Raw genomic sequence first — 23,989 nt, forward strand, 5'->3', positions numbered from 1 at the left:
AGTATCACGTTATTAAGAGAAATATTATTTGATATGACATATAAATGCGTTTGCCACTTAAAATCTTAAAGCTAACTGTTTCTAAAATTGGAAGTAATAATAATCAAATGTAATTCATGTTGCATTCTACAGCAATCAAAGAATTCCATGCAAAAAAGAAAGTTGTTTCAAATTACCGGCAAATTATAAGTAATGTGCAAATTCAACAAAAGCGATTATGATTTCCGTGTATGGTATACGTATTAATCTAACATTGGTTTTCGTGATTTCGAGGCTGTGTACAGTGTTTATTGCAATCACTAAAATCGTATTGAACATAAATGCTATAAAATTTTGTGTAAAATACTGAGTAATCGGGGGTGTTGCTTCACAAAACCTTACAAAAGTGAATGTTATTATGTGTAATGATGCTCAGCTGTCACTTTCATTTATGTTTTTATACATGGTATTTTCATATGAGCTTCCACGTACATAGTTACTGTTGCCTCCTAAGCTCATCTCAGGATTTTCCACGTAACATCAGTTTCAAACCACAAAGCACTCCGTCTTCAGTCCACGAGTGGCCTACCGGGACCATCCGCCCGCTGTGTCATCCTGAGTGGAGGATGATGATAGGAGGGGCGTGGGGTCAGCACACCGCTCTCCCGGTCGTTATGATGGTATTCTTGACCGAACCCGCTACCATTCGGTCGAGTAGCTCCTCAATTGGCATCACGAGGCTGAGTGCACCCCGAAAAATGGCAACAGCGCATGGCGGCCTGGATGGTCCCCATCCAAGTGCCAACCACGCCCGACAGCGCTTAACTTCGGTGATCTCACGGGAACCGGTGTATCCACTGCTGCGAGGCCGTTGCCAGTTTCAAACCAAACAGATTGAAATTCATGACATAACATCAAATAAGAGCTGTAAATAACACTACTCCACAGTGGATTTATTGCGGAAACCAAAGTAGACGTTCTTTATCGATTTCGATGCGCTGAACACGTATATCACGGTTAAAATTATGTCGTAGCTCAGGTTTACAAGCCAGTTGGGATTTTTTTATTTTACGTATATTCCTACCTTAATCAATAGGGCATGTATATTAACTGAACTTACCTAGTCTATTAGCGCCGTTTCTCTGCCTTCCTCTTGTGGGTAGAGTCTGGAGTCTCCCTCTGTAACATGTAACAGAAGTCAGCCGACATAGCAGTACTCCATCATCCTGTGTACCGCTGTTCTGCGAGACAATTTCATGGTGCAATGGCTCGCTGTCCTCACTGAATGCAGTGTACCCTGGGAACGCTTCAAGGTGGGAGTAAAGGAAGTGCATCGTCAGGATCATGTGACAGCATCAATGAATTTGTCCACAAGATCCCTGTAATTCTCGGCTCCCCTGTTTCTCAAGAACAGTTCTTCAATTTCAACGCTTCACCTCATACATAAAACGCCAACCACCATCGACAAGAGCAAGCTACCATGAAAAACGACTATTAAAATCGCGTCTGGTTTCTACATTCTACAATGCTCGACCGACCAGATGGTGACCACACGAGTTAAGGTCCAAAGCGGTGTTGCCAAACTGTACTACAAGCATTCTCCTCAACCACTCATGACAAAGGAACCCTTCTCATAATGAGTTTGCTTGTAGCTCGTATAATGTCCCATAAGCTGAATGAGAAATGTAAGCACTTTGTGTACTTGGAACTCTGAAGTGTGGTACGCACTACTGTCATAAGGTTGCCTGGGGGTGGAAGGACCGGACCAATTAAGGGTTAAACATCATTTGTATGAAGATTTTTATGAACAAAAATTATTCCAAACACTAGTCTTGCCTAATCTTTACTACTGTGATGTAGTTCAACACGGCACAAATAGCGAAAATTCGAGATGCCTCGAGCTAGTGATGAATGCTTCCGTTAGATACGCGTGCAATATACGGTTATATGATCATATCAGTCCTTCATACTCCCAGCTAGGTTTGATACGCCCACATAAGGCACGCGATCTCCACACGATGTGCTTACTTCACCGAGTTCTTAGCCACTGGTGCCCCCAATACTTATCTTCTCACATTAAACACCTACCATCATTCCATAACCGCAATACCAGATCGGATACGTCTAGCATCTTGGCTGTACCTTTACATAACACAAAATCTTTCTCCATGTCATTCTCCATCTCAGCCATACGACTATGGAACGCGCTCCCCTGTGAATTGCGTCTTATCCAGAACCACTCAACATACAAGAGGGAACTCAAAACTTACATATTAGGGACGGTATAGCCACCATTGTTGTGCCTCTCTCATCAGTTTCTTTCTCCTCTCCATCATAACTTCGAATTTTACCATTCTATTTCTCTTCCTCTAACCTTTCTACCTCTTCTGTATCTGTTTCACCCCATTCTATCGTCTTTTCTCTCTGTTCGATGAGAATAACTCACAAGCTGCAAGAACATAACGAGAAAATTCCCTACTAGCAATAGGACTGACATTCACAAAAGAAAAATGTTTACTTTCATATACATAGTCATTACTATTATTATTATTATTATTATTATTATTGTTATAATTATTTTTTTGATTGTTATAATTATCATTGTACTACTGTTATAATCTCTACTTTTTCTTTAACATTAATACTGTATAACACGTTGTATGTCCTTAATGTAGAAACTGAAATTCGTTCGGTCTGAGTATGCCTGGTTAGGTGTAAGAGAGGGCCTGAAGGCCCTAATCTTGCCAGGTAAAATAAATGCATAAATAAATAAATACTTGCCAGCAAAATGACTTTTTTAACTAGGCCAAGAGGACCTTGACATTTTAAGACGAAACTGATAAATTAAATTAAATTACTTATGAACATTTACTTATAATCTATCAACAATCAAATTTTTCGGTGATATCAAATAACAGAAGGTTAATGTGATGTTTAAAGCTTTTCCGGCGTACTGATTGTTCCATAAAAACACGGGAGAACTGCCGGATATCAGTAACGTCCTGCCACGATATTTCGGCGCAGAGTCTTCTGGCCATCTTCAGGTGAGTGCCAATGTAGTAGTACTGGCGAATACGCGCTGAGCTCCGCTATTTAAAGCCGTACTGAGGTGACATTGCACATGCGCTGCTCAGCGTGCGCGATCATAACAGCTCCGAGCATGCGCCTCGCGCCCTCCACGGTGAAAGCTTGGCGTATCGATATCAGGTCGATTTTCATCTTTATGCAGATAACTACGTCGACTACGACGTTTCTCTATAACAGGATTCCAAGCAGAGTTTAGCTGATAACCGCTATCTCGATTGATGAGAGTCTCCTTGTGAGACAATCTTATTTCCACAGATTCATTGATGATCGAGCTCCAAAAGTTTGATGTATGGGCCAAAATTTTTGTTTCGTTGTAATTCATGGAATGGTCTGTGGAAATACAATGTTCGGCGATTGCGGACTTGGTGGGTTGGAGAAGGCGAGTATGCCGTTGGTGTTCCACATTGCGTTCCTGCACAGTTGGTGTTGTTTGCCCTATACAGGGTGTTACAAAAAGGTACGGCCAAACTTTCAGGAAACATTCCTCACACACAAATAAAGAAAATATGTTATGTGGACATGTGTCCGGAAACGCTTAATTTCCGTGTTAGAGCTCATTTTAGTTTCGTCAGTATGTTCTCCCACCTACGCTCTATGGGGCACGTTGTCATGATTTCATACGGGATACTCTACCTGTGCTGCTAGAACATGTGCCTTTACAAGTACGACACAACATGTGGTTCATGCACGATGGAGCTCCTGCACATTTCACTCGAAGTGTTCGTACGCTTCTCAACAACAGATTCGGTGACCGATAGATTGGTAGAGGCGGACCAATTCCATGGCCTCCACGCTCTCCTGACCTCAACCCTCTTGACTTTCATTTATGGAGGCATTTGAAAGGTCTACGCAACCCCGGTACCAAATGTAAAGACTCTTCGTGCTCGTATTGTGGACGGCTGTGATACAATACGCCATTCTCCAGGGATGCATCAGCGCATCAGGGATTCCATGCGACGGAGGGTGGATGTATGTATCCTCGCTAACGGAGGACATTTTGAACATTTCCTGTAACAAAGTGAAGTCACGCTGGTACGTTCTGTTGCTGTGTGTTTCCATTCCATGATTAATGTGATTTGAAGAGAAGTAATAAAATGAGCTCTAACTTGGAATGTAAGCGTTTCCGGACACATGTCCACATAACATATTTTCTTTCTTTGTGTGTGAGGAATGTTTCCTGAAAGTTTGGCCGTACCTTTTTGTAACACCCTGTATATGATTTGCCGCATTCACACGGAATTTTGTAAACACCTGATTTACGCAGGCCCAGGTCGTCTTTAACGGATCCCACCAGTGATGAAATTTTGGAAGGAGGGCGAAAGATGACTCTCACTTGGTACTTTCTCAATATTCTGCCTATCTGTGAAGAAATATTCCCAATAAATGGTAGATAAACAGTCGACCTGAAGGCCTCTTCCTCTTCCTTGTTCCGTCGTTTGTAGGTCTTCATCACTCTGTTCACTTGCCTAGGTGAAAAGCCATTCTTCAGAAATACTTTTTGCAGGTGTTCCAGTTCCGCTTGAAGACTGTCGGCGTCAGAGATAGTATGGGCACGGTGGATCAAGGTTTTGAGAACGCCCATTGTTTGTGCTGGATGGTGGCAACTAGTATCTTGTAGATACAGGTCTGTATGAGTGGGCTTTATGTACACCGAGTGACCAAGTTGGGCCATCACACTTCCGTCGCACCAAGATGTCTAAAAATGGCAGACAACCATCTTTCTCTACCTCCATGATGAACTTTATGTTTTCGTATATGGAGTTCATGTGACGTAAAAATTCTTGGAGACGGTCCAGACCATGAGGCCACACTATAAAAGTGTCGTCAACGTATCGCCAAAATACTGTCGGTTTAAAAGTGGCAGAGTCGAGTGCTCTCTCCTCAGGGGAGACAAAGGACTCCCCATGGCGACACCGTCGGATTGTTCGTAAAATTCGTTGTTAAATATAAAATATGTAGAGGAGAGAGTGTGCTCAAAAAACGCTATAATGTCTGCACGAAACATATTGCCAATAAGGTCTATTGAGTCCACCAGAGGCACCTTTGTGAAAAGTAAAACCACATCAAGACTGACCAATAAGTCGTTACTTTGCAGTTGTAGTGACTGAAGTCGACTGATAAAATCACCAGAATTCTTTATGTCATGTGCACACTTGCCTATCATTGGTTTGAGCAAAGATTCCAAGAATTTTGCTAGGTCCTAGGTGGCTGCTCCAATGTTACAATTGGACGTAATGGCACATTTTCCTTGTGGATCTTAGACAGTCCATATAGCCTAGGTGGAACTGAACTGTTTGGTTTCAGTCTCTTTATGACCTCCTTCGGTAGAGAACTATTTGATGAAAGTTCTGCTGTTTTTCGCACCACTTGGCTCGTGGGATTCTTATCGATTTTGCGATACGTTGAGTCACATAATAAAACAGATGCATCAGGAAGTTCCGACTCGACGATCTGTTGTTAATTTGACAAAGAAGACTTTAGATGACGCGACTGTGTCTTGTTCCCACACCTGTTTCACCGCCACTAGTGGATTTCATCAGTGCCATCGAAGAAGGTGTACGGCGTCTTGATACAGACGAAGCGGAGGAAGTTCGTCGAGAGCGTTGCCGTGTATTGACCAGGGGTACACCCATGAAGAGTAACATCTCGCCCATGGAGAGGATAGCCCTCCGTAACTTACGAGCAGATGTGGATACAGCAGACTTAAAATTTGACAAAGGAATTGCTACTGTCCTCTTACCAAGGGATGACTATATTAATAAGATCAATGTTTTATTATGTGACTCAACATATCGCAAAATCGATAAGGATCCCACGAGCCTATATGCAATTACACCATGAATGTCCGGGGGAACAGGCGTGCCGTCCCCGGCACGAATCCGCCCGGTGGATTATTGTCGAGGTCCGGTGTGCTGGTCAGTCGGTGGATTGTTTTTAAGGCGGTTTTCCATCTGCCCCGGCAAATACGGGCTGATTCCCCTTATTCCGCCTCAGTTACACTATGTCGGTGATTGCTGCTCAAACACTTTCACCACGTACGCGTACACCGTAATTACTCTACCACGCGAACATTGGGTTTACACTTGTCTGATTGAGACGTTTCCGGGGAGGGGGATGGGGGCTTAACCGCACAATAACCCTGGATTCCGTGAGGGGCGACGGTGGGGCGAGTGGACTGCTGTAGCCTGTTGTGGGGTTGAGGTCCACTTAGGGCTCCGACGGAGACGAAGCCTCTCCGTCGTTTCTAAGTCCCCGATTCCAATACAGTACAATACAATACATCATGAATGACAGCGATCTTGAGTGGAATGGCGGTATAAAACAAATAGTAGGGAAAGCAGATGCCAGACTCAGATTCATTGGCAAAGTCTTAAGGAAATACATTTCATCCACGAAAGAAGCGGCTTACAAGGCGATTAGTCCACCAATTCTTCAGTATTATTCATGAATCTGGGATCCTTACTGGGTAGGACTGATTGAAGAGATAGAGAAGATCCAACAAAGAGCGGCGCGTTTCGTCAGAATATCGTTTAGTCCGCACGAGATCGTCGCAGAGATGTTGGATGAACTCAAGTGGGATACGATACGAGGAAACATTGTACATCACGGGGAGGCTTACTACAGCAATTTCGAGAGAACATTTTCCTGGAAGAGTCGGACAAGATATTACTTCCTCCTGCATGTATCTCGAAGAGAAAATTCGACAAATTAGAGTTAATACAGATGCTTACCAACAATCATCCTTTCCACGCGCCAACTGCGATTGGCACAGGGAAGACGGGGATCAGTTAGTGGAACAAGAATTTCCTTCCGACATACATGTTTACGTGATTTGCATACTGTGATATAAACATAGATGTAGATTTGATCAATATTGGAGAGTGTAAGTAGGTTGTTTAGGTTTTTATGTTCACTGACTGTGCTGTGTGCAGTCTGTGGCTGGTTGGCATTGTTGAAATATTCGCTATTATAGTGTTGGGCAGTTGGATGTGAACAGCACGTAGCGTTGCGCAGTTGGAGGTCAGCCGCCATCAGTGGTGAATGTGGGGAGAGAGATGGCAAAATTTTGAGAGCGGACGACCTGGACGTGTGAGATATATATATATATATATATATATATATATATATATATATATATATATATATATATATATATGAAGACTATGATGACTTTTTAACATTATTAAGGTAAATACATTGTTTGTTCTCTATCAAAATCTTTCATTTGCTAACTATGCCTATCAGTAGTTAGTGCCTTCAGTAGTTTTAATCTTTTATTTATCTGGCAGTATTGGCGCTCTCTGTATTGCAGCAGTTCGAGTAACGAAGATTTTTGTGAGGTAAGTGATTCATGAAAGTTATAGGTTATTGTTCGTCAGGGCCATTCTTTTGTAGGGATTGTTGAAAATCAGATTGTGTTGCGCTAAAAATATTTTGTGTCAGTTTAGTGTTGATCAGAATAAGTAAACAGAGAAATGTCTGAGTACGTTCAGTTCTGCTCAGCTGTTTGAAAATCAAATAACGTAAGGGGTCTATCAGCACAGTAATTCATTAATTTTTCTAAGGGGACGTTTCAAGTGTTACTGAAATTCTCCGTGCACTAAAATGGAATTCCCAGGAAGGAAGAGGATTTTATCTTCGCGAATCACTACCGAGGTAATCTAAAGTGCCGGAATTTGCAGCTGACAGCAGAACGATTCTACTACCGCCAACGTATATTTCGCATAAGGGCCCTGAAAACAACATGAGAGAAACTGGGGTTCTTACGGAGGTACATAGATAGTCGTTTCTTTCTTTCTCCATTTGCTAGTGCAACAGGAGTTCGAATGTCTAGTAGTGTGGTGGCATACGGAGTGAATATGTATGTAGACGTATATGAAGACTTTAATTGTGAATACACTGCCGGAAGAAGAAGATAGTACACCCTTTTAGAGATTTCCAGGGCAGTCAAGATTTATTGTTGCATCAGTGCAAATTGAGTACGTGAAATGAGTACATTTACAGATCAGTAACACAAACGATTATGAGGCACCAGTTATCGAACCATGCTGAAACAATCATTTTAGTACATGGTGTAGCTTCCACGGGTGGCAATGCAGGTGCTGACTCTGTCATCCAGTCGATGATGCAGATGGCGAATAAGGTATTGAGGTACGTTATGCCACGCCTGCCGGACCTATTCACGTAGTTTTGAAAGAGTTACTTGTTGACAAGTCGCACGAGTCACTTCTCGTCCCGTCATATCCTACAAGTGCTCGACTGGAGATAAGCCCAGAGATCGGGCTGGCCAGGAAAGTTACTGCACGTCGTGCAGAGCACGTTGAGTCTCACGGGCAGTGTGTGGGCGAACATTATCCTGTTGGAACAACACATCACCATCCTGTTGCAAAAACGTCAAAAGAACGGGACTGCACGTGCTGACCGTCGGTAAGCGTCAACTCTAGAAACACCAAACGTAAGTGGGAGTTGTAGCTGGACCATAACGCCTGTGGTGGGCCAGTGTGACTTGGACGAACGCTCTCTACGAGACGGCGCTCACCAGGTCTACATCGTGCGTGCACTTGGATCTCATTTCATCGTTTAAGACCACGGCACATCAGTCTATGCTGTGGCATGAGTGGAAGGCGGGCTAGGGGTGTGCGTGCCCACGGTCCCACTGTTAATAAACGTTTCGCGACAGTTCGTGTTGACATGTCTTGGCTCACAAGCCCTCTTTCCTGTGCTGTGGTGGCTGTACGATGTGCCAATGCTACCCTTACAATACGACGACCCTGGCAGCCGCCTGTGCTCCGTGGATGTCCAGAACCTCGTCTAGGGGTGTGAGAATGTTGACATAGACACTGACACCAACATTATTGCTCAACTGACGCAGCACGTCCAACTTGAGTTTCTCCGAAAGGACCATCCCGCCACTCGGAAAGCTTCAAGCTGACCCCTTTCAAATTCACTCACTTGGCTGTAGGAAGCCTTGCTTCACCCGTTTCCACCACATTGAGCCTTCTGGCTTTGACCATTCCCTATTAAATGTTTGACTCAGATGGCGCTCTGGTAGCTGTGTCACTACTCTATATATATGTAAGTACATAAAGTAGTAACAAGTCACTTTTTTGAATAGTTATTTATTATACTATGAACCGGTTTTCGAACCTCTTCAGGTCATCTTCAGATGGTTTTCCGGTTCATGGAAAAATAAATAACTTTAAAGAAAGTGACTGGTTGCAGTCTTATGTATTTAAATTCAGTTAACAGTCACGGGTTCTAAGATATCCCTAATGGATAAGCTTAAACTAGACTATCTGTTGGTGGGCGACGTTGAAACCATTATCAATACAGCTCAATACATCTACTGGCATCCCAGGTGGCATATGCCGTCATCGGATCAAAATTGACGTCGTCTTTCCAGGTGAAGTAACTTTTTATTTCCAGCAGTGTGTGTGTGTGCGTGTGTGTGTGTGTGTGTGTGTGTGTGTGTTGCGTATTCTTTCGGCCATATATATCATATATCGACGTAGATGGCTCTGAGACAAGTAATTTGATGGGGTCGCAAATGTCGGAATATATGTCAAACGTGAATGACAAATGTTGAACATGTGACATCAACGCTAGGCTACTCTGTTTTTGTAAGTGTGAACCGATCCGTCGCAGCATTGGGTTAGCACTACCACGAGCAATACGGTATCACATCGGATAATGCAAGAACGAAAAATGAGTAACGTAGTGGAGCAAATTGGGGCACTGCACCCCCCCCCCCCCCCCTTACCGGCGAGGATAAGATCGACAACCTCCACCGCTCCACGTGTGGTGAGACATGTCCCTGGTGACGTCACATGTTCAACATTTGTCATCCACTTTTGGGATATTCCTCGACATTTATTGTTTTTATGATTATTACCCATTTTAACCTCTGGGACAGTGATTAACTTGAACGTTGCATGATTATTCAGTTCTTTTCTTGTTTTCTTCTTTTTTTTCACTTTTGTGGCTGTGTTAATGTTTCCTTTGTTCTGTCCATATTGTGACTGTTTGCTTCCTTTCTTTTACTTCAAATTTCGTGTTCATAATTTTGTTTCCCAATTTGTCTCTTTCAATACTGACCCCCTGCTTGTTTTAGACCTTCTTCTATTTCTTGAAACCAATTAGATTTTTTAATGAACTTTCTACTTCATCAAAAATCCTCTTCGTGAGTCTAGTGTTATTCATTCTATGTACGTATCTATAGAATGTTAGTCGGCGTTTTCTGATCATGTCTGTGAGCCTATTTGGTGTTCATATAATTCTGTGGTTGGTCTCTTCATCCATATAACATCTCTGTGTACTGCTCCAAAAATTTTTCTGAGGGTTTTAAGTTCAACTTTTTCTGTCTCTGTGATTCCTGATGCTCCGTTTGAGGTCGTTTCTGATGCGTGTACCTGTTAGTACAACTGTACTGCTGTCTGTGAGTTTAGCCTGTCATGAAATATTTCTTTTATTGTAGTGCGTCCACATCACTTCGTATGCTTTCTCAAGTTTTTCTGTTCTTTGCATGTTGATGCCTTGCCTGATCCTCCCATTCCCCAAAATATTTGAATTTTTCCACTCTGTTAACCTTTACGCATTTTGTGTACTTAGCGTGAGTGTTATTGTTATTTCTTTCCATATATTGCGTCTTCACATACGATATCTGTAGGCATGTTTTCGTAGAGATGTTATGTTAGTATTCCAGTGCTTCTTGTGCGTCTTGTCAATTGTTTCTGAGTACTGCTAGATCACGTGCAAATGTCAGGCATTTTATAATCTTCTTGCTTGCACACGTTCTTCCTTTCAGAATTCCTTTTACTTTTTGTTCCCATTTATTAGCAACATTGTCCAAGACAAGGTTGAATAAAAACGGCGAGAGATCATCTCCTTGTCTGATCTCTGAATGTATCTCGAATGGGTCTGAGATTTATCCCTTACATTTTTCTTTCTATTCCATATTCTTCCAAAGTGCCAAAGAGAATCTACCTGTCTATGGAGTCGTAGGCCTTCTTGAAGCCTACAGTGTCGTTCGTCTGTCTGAGTTTCAGAAGTGCTCGCAGATTCCATATTTGTTCAATACAAGACCTACCTTTTCGGAAGCCTGCTTAGTGTTCAACTATCATTGTATCAGTTTGTTGTTGTAGTCTGTTAGTAACACTCTGTTGAGTAACGCCTTTGAGAGAACTTTGTACGTGACCGGTAATAATGAGACACCTTTGTAGATATTAGGGTCTGCCTTGTCGCCCTTTCTCTGCCGTGGGTGAATCAACGCACATTTCCATTCCTGTGGAATTTTCTCTCTGTAAGAATTCCCTGGATTTCTGTGTCATGATTTTTCTTTTAATTTCCAGAACTCGGAAATAATGCAGTCTTCTCCTGAGGCTCTGTTGTGTTTTAGTTGTTTTATAATCTCTTCTACCTCTGTTATTGAAGGCGGCATTGAATCTGGGTCTGGTGCTGTTCTCGGAAGAGTAATTTCATATTTAGGTTTCTCTTAATTGAGGAGTTTATCAAAATAATTTTTAATAATTTTGCAGTTTTCTTTAGTATTTGTTTCCAGAGATCCGTCTGTTCTTTTGAAGCAAATCTTTGGATGCAGATAGCCCTTCACAGACAGAGATTGGAATACATCCAGCAAATAATTGACGACGTAGGTTGCAAGTGCTACTCTGAGATGAAGAGGTTAGCACAGGAGAAGAATTCATGGCTGGCCGCATCAAACCAGTCAGAAGACTGAAGACCAAAAAAAAAGTCCTTTATATTTTACCTTAAGATTCTGTAGAAATTTCTCGGGTAATTTCTCTTGAACTCTTCCTCGATTTCATTTAGTCTATTTAGGTCGTATGTCGTTCTCTGTCTTCTCGTAGCTTTCGAGGACTGGACTTTGTGTAAATCTTGCCATGTCTCTTTTTTTGTGTTACAGCTAGACTTCTTCTAGGCCTGGATTCTGCATTCAGCGGTCTGATCACAAGTTGCGTTCCATCCTGTAGGTTTTCTGCACCCGTGGTCTAGGGGTAGCGCCTTTGGTTAGTAATCAAATCCTGCTCTGTCCCGGGTTCGAGAACCGCCACCGCTTAAATTTTGATTAATAATTAGCACTGGCGGCTGAAGACTTCCTGCAGAAGAAGTCACCCTCATTCTCCCAACGGCCTTGTCAAAGAGGGCGGAGGAGCGGACAGAGGCAAGGAGACAATCATTTCTCCTCTCTTCATTTGCGAGTGGAACAGTAAAGGCAAGGACTAGCAGTGAGGTGGCTTGCGGGGTGAGTATGTAGACGTAGATATGGAAGGTACTTGTGAATAGTTTTACTTAGCGGCGAGGTCGCAAGAGGCCAATGATATTCACAGCATTCGACGCCTCACACACCGTCGGTCACCCAACAGCAATGCTGACTGTTAATGGCAACGGGAAGCAGCGCTGGAGGTATCCAGTGGTGAGCACAGCATAGGGCTAAGGGGCGTAGTTAAACTGCTCAGTCGACGAGTAATTCTCAGTAGTGCTACAGAGCTAGTGGTGTTTATGCAAAGCAGAGCAATGATAATGATAAACAAAACAACATTGCATTATATCTAAAACAACAGTTGCCTAAGGAATTTCGTAGAGTGAGAAGGAATGACAGAAGAAATATTTGCGTTTCTGCAAATGAGTCAGTGGAATGACTACTGTCGTTTATTCTCGACTGCGCGGACCATGTATATGAGGAGTATAATCATACCATACGTGCTTAACAAATGGAAATTATATTCAAACAGGTGTAAAGCCATGTAACTCATCGCCCTTATCGGACATGGATTCAGAAATACCGTCTGAAGTGAAACGTAGTAGAGGAGACTCGTCGTCCAAGGAGAGGGTACTGAACATAATTACGTATATCCGTAGCGTAGTAAAACAACAATTATGAATAGATTTAGAATAAGTTCGCAGCGACATGACTGTGCAGTGCATAAGAAGAACCACACATATTCAAGGGAGGACAAGGTATACTTGTCAGAAAACTGGTGTTCGCGCGTTTCAAGGATGCTCGGTACAATTTACAGGATGTGTATGATGGTTATGCGCTATGCTGTGGATATCAAATTGTGAGCGACGTAGATTACAATGATTCGGCAGAAGCAGTGGGTGGTTGCATGACTTTAGAAAGTACTACAGGATTTGAAGACGTAACGAAATTTAAAAGAAAGCGTCAACTTGACGATGAACAGCAAATTGCGGAATCGGTCCGAAAATTTGTACATGAGATACACGAAATTATCCTATCATTCAGTTAGGATTCTGTTTTCAACTCCGACTAGTCGTGATTTGTAGATGAAATGCATTTGAAAGGAACCCTCGAAATTAAAGGTACCGCGAGAGTTGTATCAAGATCAGCTAACATCCATGCCTTAACGTAATCATATAGAGCTAGGCCGACTGTTAATCTGGATGAAAAATTGGCTGAAAAGTTACTTATTGTGTTGCAAGAAGTTGGAGGTGCTTTTCACACTACGATTATTTCTCATGCGCTTGGTGTTTTAAGGGCAGTAGAAAATATTTACATCGAACGTAAGAGAATGAAAATTATAGTAGACCACTGCTTTTGGCCAATAGCTGATCAAAATAACTTCCTTTGGCTTGATTGATGGTCTGCGTGTAAAAATCATACTCCTTTGGAGTGTAAAGAGAGTGACATTGCAGTTCATAATACCTGGAACCACTGGACAAATTCAGCCTCTGGATGTTTGATTTTCCGTGCGTTTCAAACATATTATCACGAACAGCTGCATGGCAGACAGTTACAAATTCTGTTGCAAGCCATCCGTCAATTCTCATCACGCCGCTATACCAATATGATTCTATACCAATGGAGCCGAACAGTCGCAGAACTAACACACTTAATGATGGACCTCCACAGTCGACGACCCATGCATGTGCCAGCGTTAGCATGACCATCAGATTCTATCAGTTCTCACCACTCCGTTACATCTGTCCGCTCCCAGTAGCTGAATGGTCAGCGTGACGGATTGTCAATACTCTAGGCCCGGGTTCGATTCCCGGCTGGGTCGTGGACTTTTCTCCACCCAGGGACTGGATGTTGTGCTGTCCTCCTCATCATCCTGTCATTCTAATCGACTGCAGGTCGCCGAAGTGGCGTCAAATTGAAAGACCGGCACCCGGCGAACGATCTGCCAGACGGGGTGCCCTAGCCATACGATTAAATAAATAAATAAAACACCTTTACACCAGTATGATTCCATATGCATTCATTAAAAGTGGATACCGAGCTGAGCGATTTTGATGTTGCGAACTTTTTTGATCAGTGTGGTGCGCCATTTTTCTTTCGGTGCTCATGTCTTGAATGTCGAAGATGTCCATTTTGTGAAGTGTAATGCCTACAGCGATCAGCTAGAATATTATGACTAATTACTTACTACCGATACACACTGAAGAGCAAAAGAAACTGGTACACCTGTGTAACATCGTGTAGGGCCACCGCGAGGACGCAGAAATGTCGCAATACGACTTGGTATGGATTCGACTAATGTCTCAAGTAGTGCTGCAGGAAATTGACACCGTGAATCCTGCAGGTTTGTCCATAAATCCGTAAGAGTACGAGCAATTGGAGATCTCTTCTGAGCAGCACGTTGCAAGGCATACCAGGTATGCTCAATAATGTTCTTGTCCGAGTACTTGGGTGACCAGCGGATGTGTTTAAACTCAGAAGAGTGCTGATGTGCAACGTCCATGGATTTATGAGGTTGTCTTCATACCCGTAAATGTCCATCCGCTCGATACAATTTGAAACGAGACCCATCCGACCAGGCAACATGTTTCCAGTAGTCAACAGTTCAATTTTGGTGCTGACGAGCCCAGGAGAGGCGTAAAGCTTTGTGTCGTGCTGTCATCAAAGGTACACGATTGGCCCTTCGGCTCCGAAAGCACACATCGATGATGTTTTGTTGAATGGTTCGCACGCTGACACTTTTTGATTTTCTAGCATAGAAATCTGCAGCAATTTGGGGAAGGGTTGCAACTCTGTCAAGTGGAACGATTCTCTTCAGTCGCCGTTCGTCCCGTTCTTGCAGGATCTTTTTCTGGCCGCAGCGATGTCGGAGATTTGATGTTTTACCGGATTCCTCATATTCACGGTACACTCGTGAAATGGTCGTACGGGAAAACCCCACTTCATCGCTGCCTCAGAGATGCTGTGTCCCATCGCTCGAGCGCCGACTATAACTTCACGTTCAAACTCACTTAAATCTTGAGAAATTCCCATTGTAGCACAGTAACCGAACTAACAACTGCGCCAGACACCTTTTGTCTTATATAGGCGTTGCCGACCACAGCGCCCTATTCAGACTGTTTAAATATCTTTGTATTTGAATACGCATGCCTATAGCAGTTTCTTCGGCGCTTCAGTGTAAATGCGTCCAGACAAGGGCAGCATCACCTGTCGAGGGACGATTGCTAGTCAGACACACGCATGGTGCACGTAGAACCTGTGAACGTGCTGTCTGTGTTTAGAACGAGGAAGGCGCATGATGTGTCTGAGTGTGATCGATGGCAGATTGTGATGATACGGAGCTCGACACGTGCATTTCGGAAATTGCACGACTTGTCGGGTGTTCGGGGAGTGCTGTGGTGAGTGTGTTGAATGCGTTGCGAAATCGAGGTGACTCTGCGTCCAGACGTCGCGAGGTTGGGCTGCCACCCCTCATTATAGATGAAATGATCGTGTGGTCTTGGCGGCTAGGAGGCTCCATGAAGGGAAGTTCAACCACGGAGTTGCAAGACTTACTTTAGGTAACGCCACCCGGCCAGAAATCGAACTACTCAGCTAAGTAGACGGATCCTCAGTACAGATGTCGGATGTCGTAGGCTGGGTAGACTGGTGAAACAGGACAGGAGGGGAACTGCGGCGGAGTTAACACTCCTAATGATGCTGGTAGCGCGTTTTTTATGATTGACATAGTGAAGACGTACTGTATTGTATTTTCATATTACTTTCGTCCTGTACAAATTTTACAGCAAGAGTGGGCAAAAGAATAGCTATAGTTTTTTATAACGATGTTCAACCCCGTATGTGTGTAATTCGACGTATAGTCCTCAAGTTTATTCATGATGTTTTAAAAATAAGTCACGTAAGGTTTTATGTATAATGATGTGTAACCCTAATGTATATAATTTGCTGTATAATGTTCAAGATTATCTATGATGGTTTAAGGATAAGTCACGTAAGATTTTATAGAAGACTTCATAATTGTGCAACGAGGGCATACTCTTTGCTTCCTCGTACAGTCGTTGGACCGCAATGATGCTCCACACATAGTAAAACAATATCCGTATTCCGTTTACGCGCCAAAACGTTTATTAGTAGCCGGCAAACAGTAGTCTCCAGCTGTGGTCTAATGCATGTGCGACTAGTGATGGGTTAAGGAACATGTGCATTTACAGATTATGTTGTTTTACGATGTTTGTATAAGTGTGCTCGCACTGTGTAACAACGACCGAATGTGTTTAACAGGATTGACAGCGACACACAAATGTGTCGGCTTATATTACGTTGACATGGTTTACAGCATTAATATGTAAATAACATCGCTACATAATTAAACTGTCCTGTATAATCGGCGTAACGTCGAGATAGATAATGAATCTGTAAATAAATTTTCTTAAACATTCTGTATTTTTCAACAGAACTTCATAACGGCCGAAGGCCGAAATTGCAGTAGTGTAATAAAACCTTATAACAGTCACTGGCGTAGAGATGATGTCCTTAAAAAAAATTTTACGACTGTGAATCCGAGCTACAACAAGTGTTCTCCTAATGATGGACCTCCGCTGCCGACGACTCATGCATGTGCCAATATTAACGTCACAACATCGGCAACTACGGCTAGAGTTGGCAAGTGATCTCAGCGCAGTGGCACAACGTTGAATAGTCTGACGAATCCCTATACCTTCTTCACCATGCCATGGGAGGACGTGAATCCGTCGTCTTCTGAGGGAATAGCTCCTTGACACCAGTACTGCGTGTCGGAGACCAGGTGGCGACGGCTCCATTACGCTGTGGGGAACATTGACGTCGGTATCCATGGGTCCAGTAGAGTTTGTACAAGGCACAAGACGGCCAAAGAGAATCGTACACTGGTTTCACACCACGTAGGCCCTTAATGACAATCATGTTTACCGACGACAGTGTCATTTTTCAACAAGATAATGCATTATGTCACAAGGCCAGAAGTGTGATGGAATGGTTCGAGGAACACAGTAGCGGGTTCCAATTGATGTGCTGGTTTTCTAATTAGTCAGATCTGAGCCCAATCGAACACATCTGGGATGTTTTTGGATGGTGTCAGAGCTCATCCCCCTCCCCTTCACCCCCCACCCCCACTCCGAGAGTTTATGGCAAATAGGTGAAACCTGTTAGCAGATGTGATGCCAACTCCCTCCAGCGACCTAGAAAGGCCTCATTCCTCGTCGTGTCGCCGCTGTTATCAGATGGACGTACCGAGTATTAGGGAGGTAGTCATAATGTTCTGGCTGATTGGTGTACTTGCCATAGAAGGTTGATCTCTACACCTCCCGCATATTCATTTTCTGTCGCCCTCTTTATGCACGTGGTGAGTCATTAGCAGCTAGTATTTTTCCTGTCATAATTGTTAACACAACACTTTCAAATGAGCCTTCCTAAAGTTGAACTTACGCTCTCACAATCAAGCGGTTCCTTGTCAGCCCGGAAGTTTTCAGTGATGGAAGTGTCGCCAAAGGAAGTGATCAGTTTACTGTTACTTATTAATGCCTGAATATGATGCAGCTGCCGCCCGGTTGCCGGTGCTTCCGGTGTACGTACGTGGCCGGTGGGATCTGGGCGAGCAGGGCGGCTTTAGGCGGCAGCGTGTGTGTGTTGTAGGGGGGCGGGGGGGAGGGAGGGGTGGCGGGCCTGCTGCGGCTGTGGCTTGCGGCTGCTCCCCGAGGGCCGGTGTTCCGCCGTCGATGGAGTGTCTGACCCGGACCCTGACCCGCCGTGTTAATGCACAGCCCGGCCCTGCCGGCCGCCACTACATCAGCGATGAGCCACGGCCTCTGCCGGGACCCACCCCACTGCCCAGCACTCCCGGTTCCCAACTCTGATTCTGCCTGTCCACTGTATCCAGAGCCATTCAGCTACCACCAGATTTTGAACACAGTAGAGGGTCTGTGGGTTTATCCTTTTATGAAACTCCCTTGGGCAGGGGACTCCTGCAACTGATTGATATTTTTTACAGAGGTTCAAAGATTTTCTTCTTGTACATGTAATAAGCTTACGTCACATTTAAAATCCTCCATATTGACACTCATCCTCCAGGATTGTCCTCTCCTCTTCCAATCTGCCTGGCCTGTATTTGCAGGTAAGACACCGATCTGTTAGCTTTCTTGACCCTGCTCTCCTCGATGGTGTAAAACGTTTTGTTGTAAACACACCAGGATCTATACAAACTCTCTTCAGCACTTCAATTCTGCCATTATTTCCGTTATTGTAACAAAACTGCATCATAGACACCTATTCTGTGTACTTCAAGTCCACATAACGTCCTTTTTGAGCATCTAATCCAAATCAAATTATTGAGGCTTTCATTTCCATTTTGTGTCTTTCCGTGAAGGCACTTCTTCAAAAAATCAGGGTTTGGAAGAAACCTGAAAGTTGGCTTAATTACATTCATAACAGGTTCTGGTAATAGTGTTTATGTGAATACGTCTCATTTCATCGTCTTTCGGACACATGCAGTGCATTGGTGTTTGGTCAGTGGATAGTTTCTGGAAAAAAATTGCCCACCCAGCACGCCTCATGGCCTCTAAATCATGTGTGTTTTTCCTGAAAGTTCTCCCATAAAGTAACTGATGAGAATCAATTTCTTTCAGAGTAAGCCTGCCTTTTCCTCCTGGTGGTTTTCCATCCTCAAGAACTTCACCTTTCTTGTCTTTCAGCAAGTGACGAAGCCTACCGCCAACCCTCTTTTGGATGTGGTCAACACAGTCCAACTTTTCTATTGTTGTATTGTACGGATTTTTATCTGTTACAAATGGTTCAAATGGCTCTGAGCACTATGGGACTCAACTGCTGAGGTCATTAGTCCCCTAGAACTTAGAACTAGTTAAACCTAACTAACCTAAGGACATCACAAACATCCATGCCCGAGGCAGGATTCGAACCTGCGACCGTAGCGGTCTTGCGGTTCCAGACTGCAGTGCCTTTAACCGCACGGCTACTTCGGCCGGCTATCTGTTACAGCTTTGAACGAAGAGGACTCCCCATCAGCAATGTATTTAGTATATCTAACACCATACTGGTCCTCAGATCTGGAGAACAGCCTCACAACTGCAGAAGCCTCCATGCCCCCACTAGAGCCACTATAATTTTTAGAGCATGCTACTGCATGCTTTTCTCGCCAAAGTTTCTCACTGTCTTCATTGTTGGACATTTTCCTTCTTGCACATTGGCGGCAGTATTTAGACATAATCTTTACATCTAAAACCTTAGCTGATTCAATACCAATAACAGATGCAACTCTATAAAAAGATGTGTGACCCCTTTTCATCCAGGTCCCATCTACAGACACACACAGGTCAGTATCATTTGTAGGAGATTCACTGTGATGAATATCTACCTCAGGATCTATTTCTTTTTTATTTATTTCCACCAATTCGCCCATTGATTTCTTCATAGAAACTTTGGCAGTATCGCATACAGCATCAGACGTTTCGTTATTTATTTTTTCAAACCTTGCACAAGGTCGAGGTATGTTCAGAAAACCACACAATAAATCAACTCCTTTCCTGCACTGCCGAAGGCATCTCAGAGGATATGCTAACCTAAAATTGTTTTCATAGGTACCAGTGTCAGTTGTTTTGGAGGAGTAAAATGAAAATTCATTCCAAATTACTTTAAAATCACATGGTATTTCCACTCTTCTTTCTTCAGCAACAATCAGGCATTCCGTATTTTTGCAGCTAACACATGAACATGAAAAGTTTGTAGCCTGGCAGAGAAGCTATAAATCAATAAGTCTGAATCCCGTGTAATCCATATCAACATCATTCACGCACCTGTACAATTTTCCTGTCCCAAGTTCCGATGCCGAAGCTGAGAGCTTATGTTTTTCATTTCGAGCTGATTCCTCTTTTTTGTTGGTAAACCGATTTCCATCAAACCTCCATTTCCTAAACACAGTTTTTCCACCAACCATTTTGCATAAATCGTGATTTTCATGTAAAGATTTGCGAATTCAACTTTGCAGCTATTAATATGTGTTAGTATTGTCAAAATGTAAATAAAACGCATGCAAGAAAGTTGTGAAGTGAAGATATAGATGTCAGCCGTAGATATAGAGGGTGTTCCATTGATCGTGACCGGGCCAAATATCCCACGAAGTAAGCGTCAAACGAAAAAACTACAAAGAATGAAACTGGTCTAGCTTGAAGGGGGAAACCAGATGGCGCTATGGTTGGCCCGCTAGATGGCGCTGCCATAGGTCAAACGGATATCAACTGCGTTTTTTTTTTTAAAATAGGAACCTCCATTTTTTATCAGTAAGCGATCAATGTTAGAAACACATCTTCTATCACATACATAACACTACAAATACACTAAAATGAAAGAATCTCAGTTGCACATTCTGAAAATGCTTGTCACAAATTGGTGTTCAAAATTGCAGAAAATACAAATAACCGTATTTATGCTCAAACATACCTTAAACGTTCTTCAAAAAATTCATGTAATATGTTGCTTGGTAATAAATATACAAAACAAACTATGTCACTGTAATGGAAAACTTCAATAGTTGCTTCACAAATCTTGAAAGGAACTGCTAAGTCAAACCCTATGATTGAAATTTTAACATATATGTATGGATGCAAAACAAAACCTTATCTGACTGCAATAACCTGCACACAACCAGTAATTCGCATTCTGGCAGAAAAATCGACAGGTGAAAGTTTCTTATATATTTAAACTCGTGGTCGAAAATGTCAATTTGGTATCTGAGAGATGTTTAAAACTTAATTTTGATATCGAAATAAGGGCAAAATAATTATGTGTAAATTTAATTTTGAACGGAAATTAAAATTTTGATATCAAAATAGGTAAGTTTCGATGCAGGAGAACAGAACTATGTATAACGGAAGTTTAAGGCTTAATTTTCATCTCATAGCAAAATAAATAAATCTCATAATTAGCAAATCTCATAGTAATGTGTAAATTTAATTTTTAACGGAAGACTAAAGATTAATTTTGATATCGAAATAAGTAGGCCTCATTGCAGGGCAACAGAAGTATGTATAACGGAATTTTAAGGCTTCATTTTCATCTACTTAACGAAAGAAGTAAATCTCAGTGCAGGGCAACAGAACGCGAAACCCGTATTAGCTGGTATAAACAATTAGTCTGCTAGAAAGCAATCCGCATTCAATGAAATTTACATACGCCATCTGACTGGGAAACAAAATTACCCAGTTTAAAATGTTTACCCTAAAAATTGCTAATCCTTAAATTTAGCTTTGAAAACAATCACTGCACCAGAACTGTAATTGTAATTGCAGAGCAAAAGAAACTTAAAAATTAACGCATTTGACTTTCTGACAAGACTGCTTGACAGTTACAAGACAGCACTTTACTGAAATCTTTTACTGGTGTTAGGCCTGATGTTGTTAGGCCGATCCCTGTACCTTACAGTGGACATGACCCCCAACTTGTGCCCAAGAAACGCTCGTCTGATCTGCAACTTGTTGCTATTAGGAATAATGTGACTGTCAAAAATCTGATTTGATTTAACATACTTGCGATGAGTAATGCAAGATGGTATCTTACCATTCAATGCTTCTCAGTGCACAACATGCTATGTGCAATGCGAGTGTGCAAACGGAGTCGTGAAAGTAAACGAAAATGGGGAACTAATCTTAACGGCCGATAAATGAGAAGAAAGCCCCAAGTTTAATTGTGCTTCATTAGCCATAAAAACAGTATACCTTTTCACAAAGTTCTTATACCTAGGCAAGTTGGTAAAATATTTTTATTCAGAAATGCATTGCTAACTTGTCTAGGCATGAGAACTTTATGAAGAGGCGTACTCTCCTGTTCACAACTGCCTCATTTGACACTTGGTTGATTGGTTGCTTTTTTTTTGGGGGGGGGGGGCGGCAGGTGATCAAACAGCGTCATCGGACCCATCGGAATAGCGAGGGATGGGAAGGAAGCTGGTCATACTGTTTCAAAGGAACCATTCTGGCACTTGCCTGAACCAATTTAGGGAAATCACAGAAAACCTAAATCAGGATGGCCGGACGTGGTTTGAACCATCGCCTTCCAGAGTGCGAGCCCAGTGTGCTAACCACTGCGCCACCTCACTCGGTCCTTGACACTAGTTTCAGCTACAAGACAAGGCCATACACTTCATTACAAAATGTAACTGCAGAGTGCTTTATACTCTGAAGTTATTCAACTGTTTTAATTATGCAATTATATTTACAGTGATAATTAAGTACCCTATACAGACGCCATTCAATTTTGGCTATTTTCAGTGGGTATTTGTAGCTAAATTGATACTGTATATCCGGCCCCAATTGTTTTTAATTTGTTTGTATGTTATCGACCCCCAGACATGGTCATCAACCATATTACCATTAAAGAACCTTAGAGTAGTATAGGAATTTCGCTTCACAGTTATGAACACCCGATATCGATATTTTACCATCCTGTACCTATGATAATTATGATTGTTGAGTGAAACTAAACGTTAATAACGAAAATCTAAGATTTTTATTTTTTGCTAACATATAGTTACGCCTGAACCAGTACACTAATTTGTGTTAGCGATAAAGTTTCCTTTGCAGGGACTATAGTGGAACCGACAATGACATCATCGTTTAATTACATCACTGTCCATACTGCTGCACTTTTCTGAACTCTGCATGGTGAACAGACATCTTCCTACTTTGCAGGCCGTAGGTTAAACACAATTCCCAAAACACTATCAAAGCGTCTTTGCGCAACTGTGATAGGAAGATAGAAGAGAACCAGAATCACACATCTTAGAGAGGCTTGCTCACTGTAAAGTGGCGTGGAAAGCTGCACAGTCTTCGGACTGAAGACCACAACAGCAAGAACAATACAACATGAAATCGTTATAAGAGTGGCTTGCGCGTAATATAATCTCATTAGTATGTTGTCCTACCCACGAAGCTAGGCCTACTCTGTCACATTAACTGGAAGGATTATATTATCTCTGTACAGCTACAAGTGTCGATAGCTGTATGGGGAACGTTGCCTGAAGCCAAAAACAAATAACCTAAAACAAAAAAGAGCCAGTTTATAGCTGTTGCACAATGAGTATTCCCTATCGCCAATATTTTTATCACACAGTAACCATCACCAATTCATTTTCCTTACTTTTGGGTGTAACTAAAGTTCAGGACAATGTGTCCCGTGTTTTCTGCTGTCAAGAGCACTTCTCAGAACAGAGTCAACATGAAAACAAATCTTGTTTAAAAAAAAGTTCATTTTCCGAATAGTTGCGAGGTAATTAGCTTGTATTTATACCAGTTTAAAATTAGGTTTGAGGATGCGAATTCGCCTTCAGCTTTACTCAGAGCCTGTACGGCTGACATCAGGAATCCAAAGAAAGTAGGACGTGTAAATAGCACACTAAACGTTGCATACTGGGCTACTGAGAGAGATGAAAGCTGTGTACCCGCGAACAGCGTGCAGGCGGGATGGGGAGGAAACAGACGCACAAAAGAGGATGGCGCTCTTTTCTCCCCGCGTGGCCTTAATTAAGACGAAATGCTGGCGTTTGCAGAACCGTAGGACATTCTTCAATTAAGGCATTAATTCGCGCCTCGGTGAATAGTGTTGCGGCAGTTATGCGGGGAACCGGCCGCTAATTACGGGCGCGGATGTCCCAGCGCCGCTCGG

This window comes from Schistocerca nitens, chromosome 1 (genome assembly GCF_023898315.1).
Source record: "Schistocerca nitens isolate TAMUIC-IGC-003100 chromosome 1, iqSchNite1.1, whole genome shotgun sequence".
In the NCBI taxonomy this organism is placed as follows: Eukaryota; Metazoa; Arthropoda; class Insecta; order Orthoptera; family Acrididae; genus Schistocerca; species Schistocerca nitens.